Consider the following 8,887-nt stretch of genomic DNA (forward strand, 5'->3'; position numbering starts at 1 on the left):
ATTTATTATATAAATATGTGTGTGTGTGTGTGTGTGTCTCTGTGTGTTATGCTTTAATTCCTTTCTCTCTCCAAATTTGGGCATTATTGTTTGTGCGGAAGGAAGCATTCTTGGATGGTTTGGTACGTAACCGTTAATGTAAGAGTAAAATAAATATTTAAAAATAGTTAACTAAGTTACTGACCCGAAATTGTGGGTAAATTACCTGTAATTTTACTTCTTTGTCTGTCTATGCAACCTTTAAAAGTTTGTTTTTGGTCAAATTATTTTTTAAACTTTCTTTAAAAAACACCATCAATTAAATCACATTTTTAAGACAAAATTAAATCTGATATTTCTTTATTAAAAATTAATAATTAAAAATATAAAATAAACAACAGTAACCTATTTGGGTTTGGTGGTTGGACCTAGGGCCGGAGTCCAGATCCAGTGGGTTTTTAATTTTATTTTTTACAATGATTTACTACTTAGACATAAACAAAGTTACATTATAGTTTACTATTTCGAGTAAGTATTAAAGAAAGCAAATATATAATGGCTTACTAGTAACTATCATAACATTTTTTACAATTTGCTCATAATTTTATTTGTTTACAATGATGATGCAAGAAAAATAAAGTATTGAAGAAAATTGTGAAGCGAGGAAAACAAGTATGGAGGAAATTTATATTGAAGAAAATGAACAAGTTACCAAACTAAATATTGAGCAAATTGATGTTACACAACTTTCTATAGATCCCGGGCTAAGAACTCCATTATAGATTACAATGTTAATCTTCAAGATCAAATTAGAAGAACCTACTTCCAAAGAGGTCTGTGTTAGCCTCGAAATCAAGACGATTTATTTCAGTTTGATTTAATGAATTTGATGATTAGTTGAAATATAATATAAGCAAAGATGTCGCATTTTGTTTATACTGTTATCTTTTAAAACAAATAATGGGGAACAAAGAAGTGTTGATTCTTTTGTGAAAGAAAGTACAATAATTTTTTTAAAAAAAGATAGACTTCAAGTTCATGTTGGAGATGCCAATAATGCACACAATCAAGGTCGAAACAACTGTGAAACCTTGAATCAAGAGCAAAATATTGAGACAATTTTCTTTAGGTAGTTAGAACAAATACAGTGTGATTATCGAATTCGTCTGAATGTATCAATTGATTATGTTTGACTTTTTCGACGGTAAGGACTAACCTTTTGTGATCATAACGAGTTTGAAAATTCAAATAATTAAGGTAACTTTCTTGAACAATTGCAATTTATAATATGAAAAGATGTAAGGAACAATTGTAATTTTTTTTTACATTTTAATATTATTATTATTATTTTTTTAAATTATATTTCTTATATTTAAGTTCTCCCCTACTGAATCAAAATTTTGACTCCACCTCTGGCCGCATCAAGTTTCAATGCCCAAAGACAAATGAGTTTTAAGACATAATGATAGAGAGAGAGAGATAGATGTGACAATGATAATGGAAACCAGTGACAAAGACAAGACAAAAAGGGGAACAATGGTGGTAGTCGTGATGATGAGATATCAGTGGTGGCTCTCTAGTTCTCAACGACGACAAGTTTGGTGCAATCGTCGAGTGGTGGTACAAAGGCTAGTGGTGGGCAATGTAATGGCTAGTAACATCAAATTTGGTACCTTTTTCTTTTTCTTTTTCTTCTTCTAGACTTGAGCCCGTCTTCTCCTTCTCATTCTCTCGGGCTCTCGAGTTGAGACTGTGCTTGCGAGCTTTAACAGGTTGAGCCTAATAAAAACCTACTAATTTGATTCTTTTTTAAAATAGTTTGAAAATAATTTTAAAAAATATGTTTGTTTAATTAATATCTAAGATATAAAAATATTTAAAAAAAGCAAAATCTACTTGCAAAATAAAAATATAGAATGTAGAAGTTAAAAGTTTGGAAAATAAAACTTTTAATAGTTTATAATTCCACTTCTAATTTAGTATTAAATTTTATAAATATTTTAAAATTAAAAAATTACTTCATATTTTGAATTCAAACTATGAAGGGGGCAAAAAGACGATTTTGCCCCGCCCGCTTTGCAAATTTACAAAGCGGGCCACTGCACCCCCCTCTCTGTGCGTCCGCCTGCCATGGCCACAGCGCCTCACGACCGTCATCTCGCCTCGCCGTTGTGCCTCACGGCCGTCACCTCGCCTTGCCTCACCTTGCCCTCGCTGACAGTAGATGAGGCGCGACGACGAGGCGAGGCGGCAGAAACGCACAGAGAAGGGGGGGATCCATGGGAGGGGGGAGGAAGAAAGCAGGCGTGGGGGCAAAATCGACTTTTTGCCCCCTTTCGATAAGCCCGTCGGGCTTTCTAACATTTCTCCTCTATTGATGGATTCAATTGTGAAACCATCGATTGATGATGTCAGAGTCGATAAATAGGTTTCATCGCTAGCCGATGGTTTCGAGGCTGGTAGATACTTTTTTTTTTTATTTCAATTAATTTTAGTTAATTTCACTTAGGGTAATTTAATTTTGGTTTAATTGATGGTCTTATTAAGAGGAGGGGTGTAGGATGAATTTATGGACAAAATAGTTGTCAAGAGGTTGACGAAAACTTGAGTACTGCCCAATTACCAATGCATGACTACGGGGCCAAATTGTGTTACCAACCCATCTAGATGGTATTATGTCTTGTTAGTTTGTTTGTTTCATTTTGACTTGGACTTTGTTATTACATATGATTCATGGGGTGTGCTTTATTTTTCTATATGAATTTCCTTCTAAAAACTCTATAAAATGATTTTTTTTTTTTAAATGCATGCTATCAAGTAAACATATACATAATTTTTAAATTTGAATATTTATCAAATTAATATTTTATAATTTTTTTCTTGGTAAAAGAGGAAAGTGGGACAACCAGTATAGCAATTCTCTTCTAGGCATAATCACGATAACTCTTCCTTATTAAAGAGTATTCGATTTGAGCTATAACTATTACGAAAAAAACTAACTTATTATTTTAACTTCAACCATAATACACTGAGTTAAACCCCACGTCTATCACAACACAAAGACTTTGGGGGTGCATCATTGACTTTAGGATTTGAGCCATTATTCTAGAGATTTGTACTAACTTTCTTATTAAAAAAATATTCCAGTGTGAAACTTGTTCAGTCCTCTTAATTGTTAAGAGATTAATTTATATCTTTGACTCTTATTTATGTCATGTTTTGTAATTGTAAAAATAAATTTAATTTTTTAAATAATAATGATGATTATTCTCTGTGAAATAATGTAGTCAAATTGTGATTTAAAAAATCACTATAATAATCACAAATAACTTATATTGAGATAACGATAGCTAAGATGTGGGTGAGACAGTCATGGTTTGTAACTAAGATATAGTAGAATTTGGTAATTATCTAATCAACGTAGAATTTCTCTATCTTTTATCTCTAAGTATTTATTGTTATTTCCTTTTTCTTATAAATGAATTTGAGATATTATAATTCATTTTTATTTGTACTTATTCACATCAACATAAAAGGTTATGTTGAGGTCTTGCCTGTGGATGTAGCCAAATTGTTGAACTATATATGTTAGATGGGTGTGTTCTTCTCTTATTTTCTTTAGTTACTTTATTTTTCTATTCTTTGCATATATAGTTGGTTGTCTATTCTTGATCCTTTTTGATGTTTTGGTTTTGATGATTCAAAAACAAATTATTGAATGCTTTTCAAAAACAAATTATGCTATACTTTATCCTATGAAATCAAATCAATTTCGAGTCAAAATAAAACTTCATTCAATCGATTTTTTTTCTTTGGCACATTTTTTAAATGGAGATTGGAAAAACATGTTTTGTCTCAAACACATTGCCAAAAATATTATTTCAAAATTCAAGCCTAAAATTGTTGGAGAAATCAAAGTAAATTTTTGAAAAACATGAGACAAGCTATCGACCGGTTATATGAACCTATCAATTGGTTTGCCTCTTGCCGTCAACCGGCCATAATAGACTGTCGATCGGTTGCAAAGTATACTCTCTGTAGTTTGCTGTCGAACCAGTTCTACATTAGGTCCTGTTGACCGTTCTTGGATAATCGTCGATCGCCTTGATTCACCTGTTGACCGATGTTTAAATTTTTGCTCTAACCTGTAACGCCCCGTTTTTCGAGTGCATTATAACTTAGGACAATTTTTAGATAATTTTTTTTTTCTTAAAACTAAAACTAAACCATATCATTGCTCTTATCCATCTCAAAATTTTCATTCATTTATCTCCAAGGAGAATCATCACAAATATCAAATGCGAAAGCTAGAATCAAACCTAACATCATAACATTAATCATAAATCAGTTCTTACATCACGGGAACATAAATTTCTCAACATGTCTTAATACATAATATAACTTCTCAACTAACATTAACCCTAAATAGGCTTCCACATCATCATTCCTCAAAACGTTTGGAATTCGAAATAGCAGAACTTAAATACATGAGTTACATAACATACATTCAACTCATCATACAACTTATCATGCATTTTGTTAAGTGCCATTTCATGCCTTATTCATTCTCGTTTCTGCTAAAATCTCCATCGGGAACGTTTGAATATTCCAGGGATAAAGCCCAAATTAGATGATGAATCATTTAAGTAAGGGAACAAAACATTTAATACTTATGTATGTATGCAATGCACATAACATCATAACTCTCATGTTTGGGTCGACTGCACCTTAAGATTACCTGCCATTTTTCTAGTCTCCCTACCAGATCGGGGTGTATGGGTGCACCCTTGGCAAAACAACAACGCCAGTACCTAATCCCAAACTCATGCAACGTATGACTGTGAATCTCATCATGCTCATATATATATATATATTTCATAAATCAAAACATGTAAATGCAATCTACATGACATACTCACAACAAGGCATGACAACATGATAAGATCATAAAACTAAATCCAGTTGGGAAGTATCGCTTACCTTGCAGAAAGACAATTTTGCCCTTAGCATAATTTTGCCTCAAATTCGCGTCGGACTTCCAATCGTACTCAATTATGAACCTTGATGTACATTGGACATCATAATTACTTGAAGAAAATTAGATTTCTAATTTTCTCTAATTTTCTTAATTTCTCACATTTCCTCCTATTATTTCCTCAAGATTATGAAATAAATACTTTCTCATAAAATTTTATCAATTTCTATTCACAATAATTCCTAAAACAATATTCCTAAGCCCTATAAATTTTTTCATAATTTTCAGAATTCATGTTCTATTTATTTCTCATTTTCTCTTTAATTTTCAAGCATTTATTGCCTAAAAAATCCATAATAAATACCAATCATGCATTTCTCTTCCAATTTCATCATCAAAATTTCTGAAATATTATTCTCATATTTCTAGAATTTTTGAAGAAATTTTCGAAGATAACTCACCTTCCCGCGGAGCGATTTGGTATTCTTCTACACTATGACGAAGACTCGATTTGCGTATCCAACAACACCTTCTGCCACAAATTTTCAGACGAACTACTAAACTTAGCCTATAGAATATTTTTAGGAATTTTTTGGTATTTTTTTTCTATATTTTGTTTTTTTCTATTTATTTCTTTCTCTTTTTCAAATCTCTTTCTCACTCTCAAATCTTTCTTTCTTACAACCTCTCTCTTTCTAATTCAAGCCCTCCAACCTTTCAAATTTTCTCTATTTATAGAAGGTTGAATTAAGCTTAGCATAATTGTAGTGACCCACTATCTTTAATTATTTTGTCACATTTCTTAATTATTTTTCACTAAATCTCTCCCATAATCTTTAATTATTTGTCTACACCCTATTTTGTCTCCCACATTTCTCTATTATTTCACTCATTATCTTTGATTATTTGTCCACACCCTACTTTGTCTCTCACATTTCTCAATTATTTCAACTCTTATCTTTAATTATTTTGTCACATTTCTTAATTATTTTCTACTAAATCTCTCCCATAATATTTAATTATTTGTCCACACCCTACTTTGTCTCCCATATTTCTCAATTATTTCACCCATTATCTTCGATTATTTGTCTACATCCTATTTTGTTTTCCACATTTCTCAATTATTTCACCTATTATCTTTAATTATTTTGTCACATTTCTTAATTATTTTCCACTAAATCTTACCCATAATCTTTAATTATTTGTCCACACCTTACTTTGTCTCCCAAATTTCTCAATTATTTCACCCACTATTTTTAATTATTTTGTCACCTTAATTATTTTCCACTAAATCTTCTTTTGAATAGATTATTATTTCATTTAGTTCATTAATTTTAAGTCTATTTTCTTAGCTTACTAATTCTAAACCCATTTACTTAGTCTTTCATTTTTTTCAACTTATCCCACTAACTCTAAACCCATTTACTTAACCTTTCTTTTTTCAACTTAGCCCACTAACTCTAAACCCATTTTCTTAGCCTTTCTTTTTTCAATTTAGCCCACTAACTCTAAGCTCATTAGTTTTCTTAATTATAATCTCTAATGGATGTCAAAAAATATTTTAAATACAAAAAAATTAATTATTATTATTCTCAAAATACTAGGATATTACATAACCTGTCGACTGGTTTAGTGAAACCCTTTTTAATTCAAGAGCTTCCAATTGCTAGTTTTGGAGCGCATTAAGTGCACTTCAACTACCTCGAACGGTCAAAATTTTGGCAGCACTCACCCTCAACTATAAATACTTGGTTGGTGCAACATTTATGCTGTTAGAAAACATTCATTAGAAATGTCCAAGTACTCCAACTTACAAGTGCTCATATTTTGTCTCTCATGCTCTAAAATGTCACAATTTTTCTAAAGGCTATTGTTGCATTCATTGTTGCTATTTATTTTCAAAGTCTTGTATCAATTGAGAGACATTGTAACTGAGAAGGTTAATTCTCAGATTCTCTCTTTTTATTGAAACAATTTTTAGCATTACCTAGCAAGTGCTAGACAGCCTACAAGTATTGTAAGAGGTTGTATCATTTAGCATTCTTGCTAGAAAGCCTATCTTGTAGATGGGGTTATTTCTTTCAACTAGTGGATTGGTTAAAAAAATCCTTAGTGAGGAACTAAGGTAGTGGACTAGGCTTGGATTAAGTTGAACCACTATAAATCATTGTGTTCTTCTCTTGCTTACACTTTTTGCTTCATTTATTGTTTTAAGTATTTCCTTGATAATTATCATTTGTGTTAATTCATATTTTTCATAAAAAGGAATTTGTTTTTCTATCAAATTTTTAAGTGTACCAATTCACCCCCTCTCTTGGAAGTGTGCCTTAGCACATTATTTCTATCACTTTCATTGTTCTAATAATTGATATCAAAGCCAAGTATAAGGAAGTTTCTGCTTGTATTATTCTAATTGTGATGACAAAAAAGACAACAAAAAAATTTGAAATCCCTTATTTTTAATCAAATAAACTTGTATTATGAAAATTAAAGATGAATGCAATATTCATAAATGATGATTGTGCTTATGCCTAGGAAAAAGATGGTAAATCAAAAGGATGAACAATTCAAAGAGAAAAACTTAGATGGTTTTGACAAACCTTCTTCTTGCTTTGGAAGATACAATTTTGTTCAACATGTTAGATAAACTTTGATACACACACACATGACACTACACTCCGAAGAAGGAGGGTGAATAAAAACTTGGATGATCCTAAAAATATTTTTAGAATAATAAGCAAGATATGATTTTGTGCAGAACAATTTTTCAATAAAAGTGTTATGCATCGTTTGAGAGAGATTAAAAATGCAAGAGACATAAATGTTTTATAGTGGTTTGACCATTTCCAGTCTATGTCCACTATTCTAGCACTCAGTTAGAGATTTTAAAGTCCACTAAAATAATGTTCAAGTACAAAACCACAACCAATACAACCAATTAACTCCCAAGCTAGCTTTCTAGCACAACCCATTAGGAAAAACAATAAATAGAGATTATAGGAACAAAAGTATCTCTTTGATCTCTTGCTAGAATAATGTTGAAAGGAAGTTTACAATAAATGAATAAGACTTGATAGAACTTTGAGAGATAAAGCAATGAAAATTTAGTACAACAATGAAATCAAAAAATGTTTTAAGCTCAATCTCCTTCTTGATTATACTTTGAACTTCAAAATGGCTTGTATTTATAACCTTTAACCTTCTCTATAGAAAACTAGCCACTGGTGAGAGAAAGGGCAAAAATTCAGTATGCAAAAAGTAACTATTTATAATTTTTTTTAATATAACTAGTCGATAGTTTTATAAAGTAGATTACAATTTATTTGAAATTTTAAAACTATAGTCAACAATTTTTAGAAATACAAAAAGACAGTCTTTAGTTTTTCAAAAATTTGTCAAAAATAGTTTACACTTTAATGGAATCAATTGATAGTCTACTTGTAATGACACATTTAACTATGATTTAAGGTAAAATTGGGTGTAAGGTATTAGGTAGAAGAGATTAAAAATTACGTATTTTTGATCGAGGGAGTATCAATAATATTAAAAATTTTTGGGGTTTAAGTGTAATTTTAGAAACTGGTGGCTATATCATCTTAAAAATAAATTATGCATATTATTAATTGAGGGAGTGGCTAGGCGAGATGGCTTGCGCGTGTAAGGGTGGGCTTGGGGATCTGGGATTGAGTCCAGGGGTAGACATGCAGTTGGGAGGAGAATTTTAGCATTTTTTTAGCAAAGAGGACACCAAAACGACGTTGTTTTGGGGCCTCGCCACCCAGGGCCTTGCGCGGCCTTTCCATATCCTGCGGCTGCCACCTACTTTCACTTGTCACCTCTAGCCATTGTCACGTGGCCAGAATGCCACCTAACCCTTTTTCTCCCCTATATAAATCCCCTAAGGCCTAAGTTAGCCTATGAAATGTTATGAGG

Source organism: Diospyros lotus, chromosome 11 (genome assembly GCF_014633365.1).
Source record: "Diospyros lotus cultivar Yz01 chromosome 11, ASM1463336v1, whole genome shotgun sequence".
Taxonomy (NCBI): domain Eukaryota; kingdom Viridiplantae; phylum Streptophyta; class Magnoliopsida; order Ericales; family Ebenaceae; genus Diospyros; species Diospyros lotus.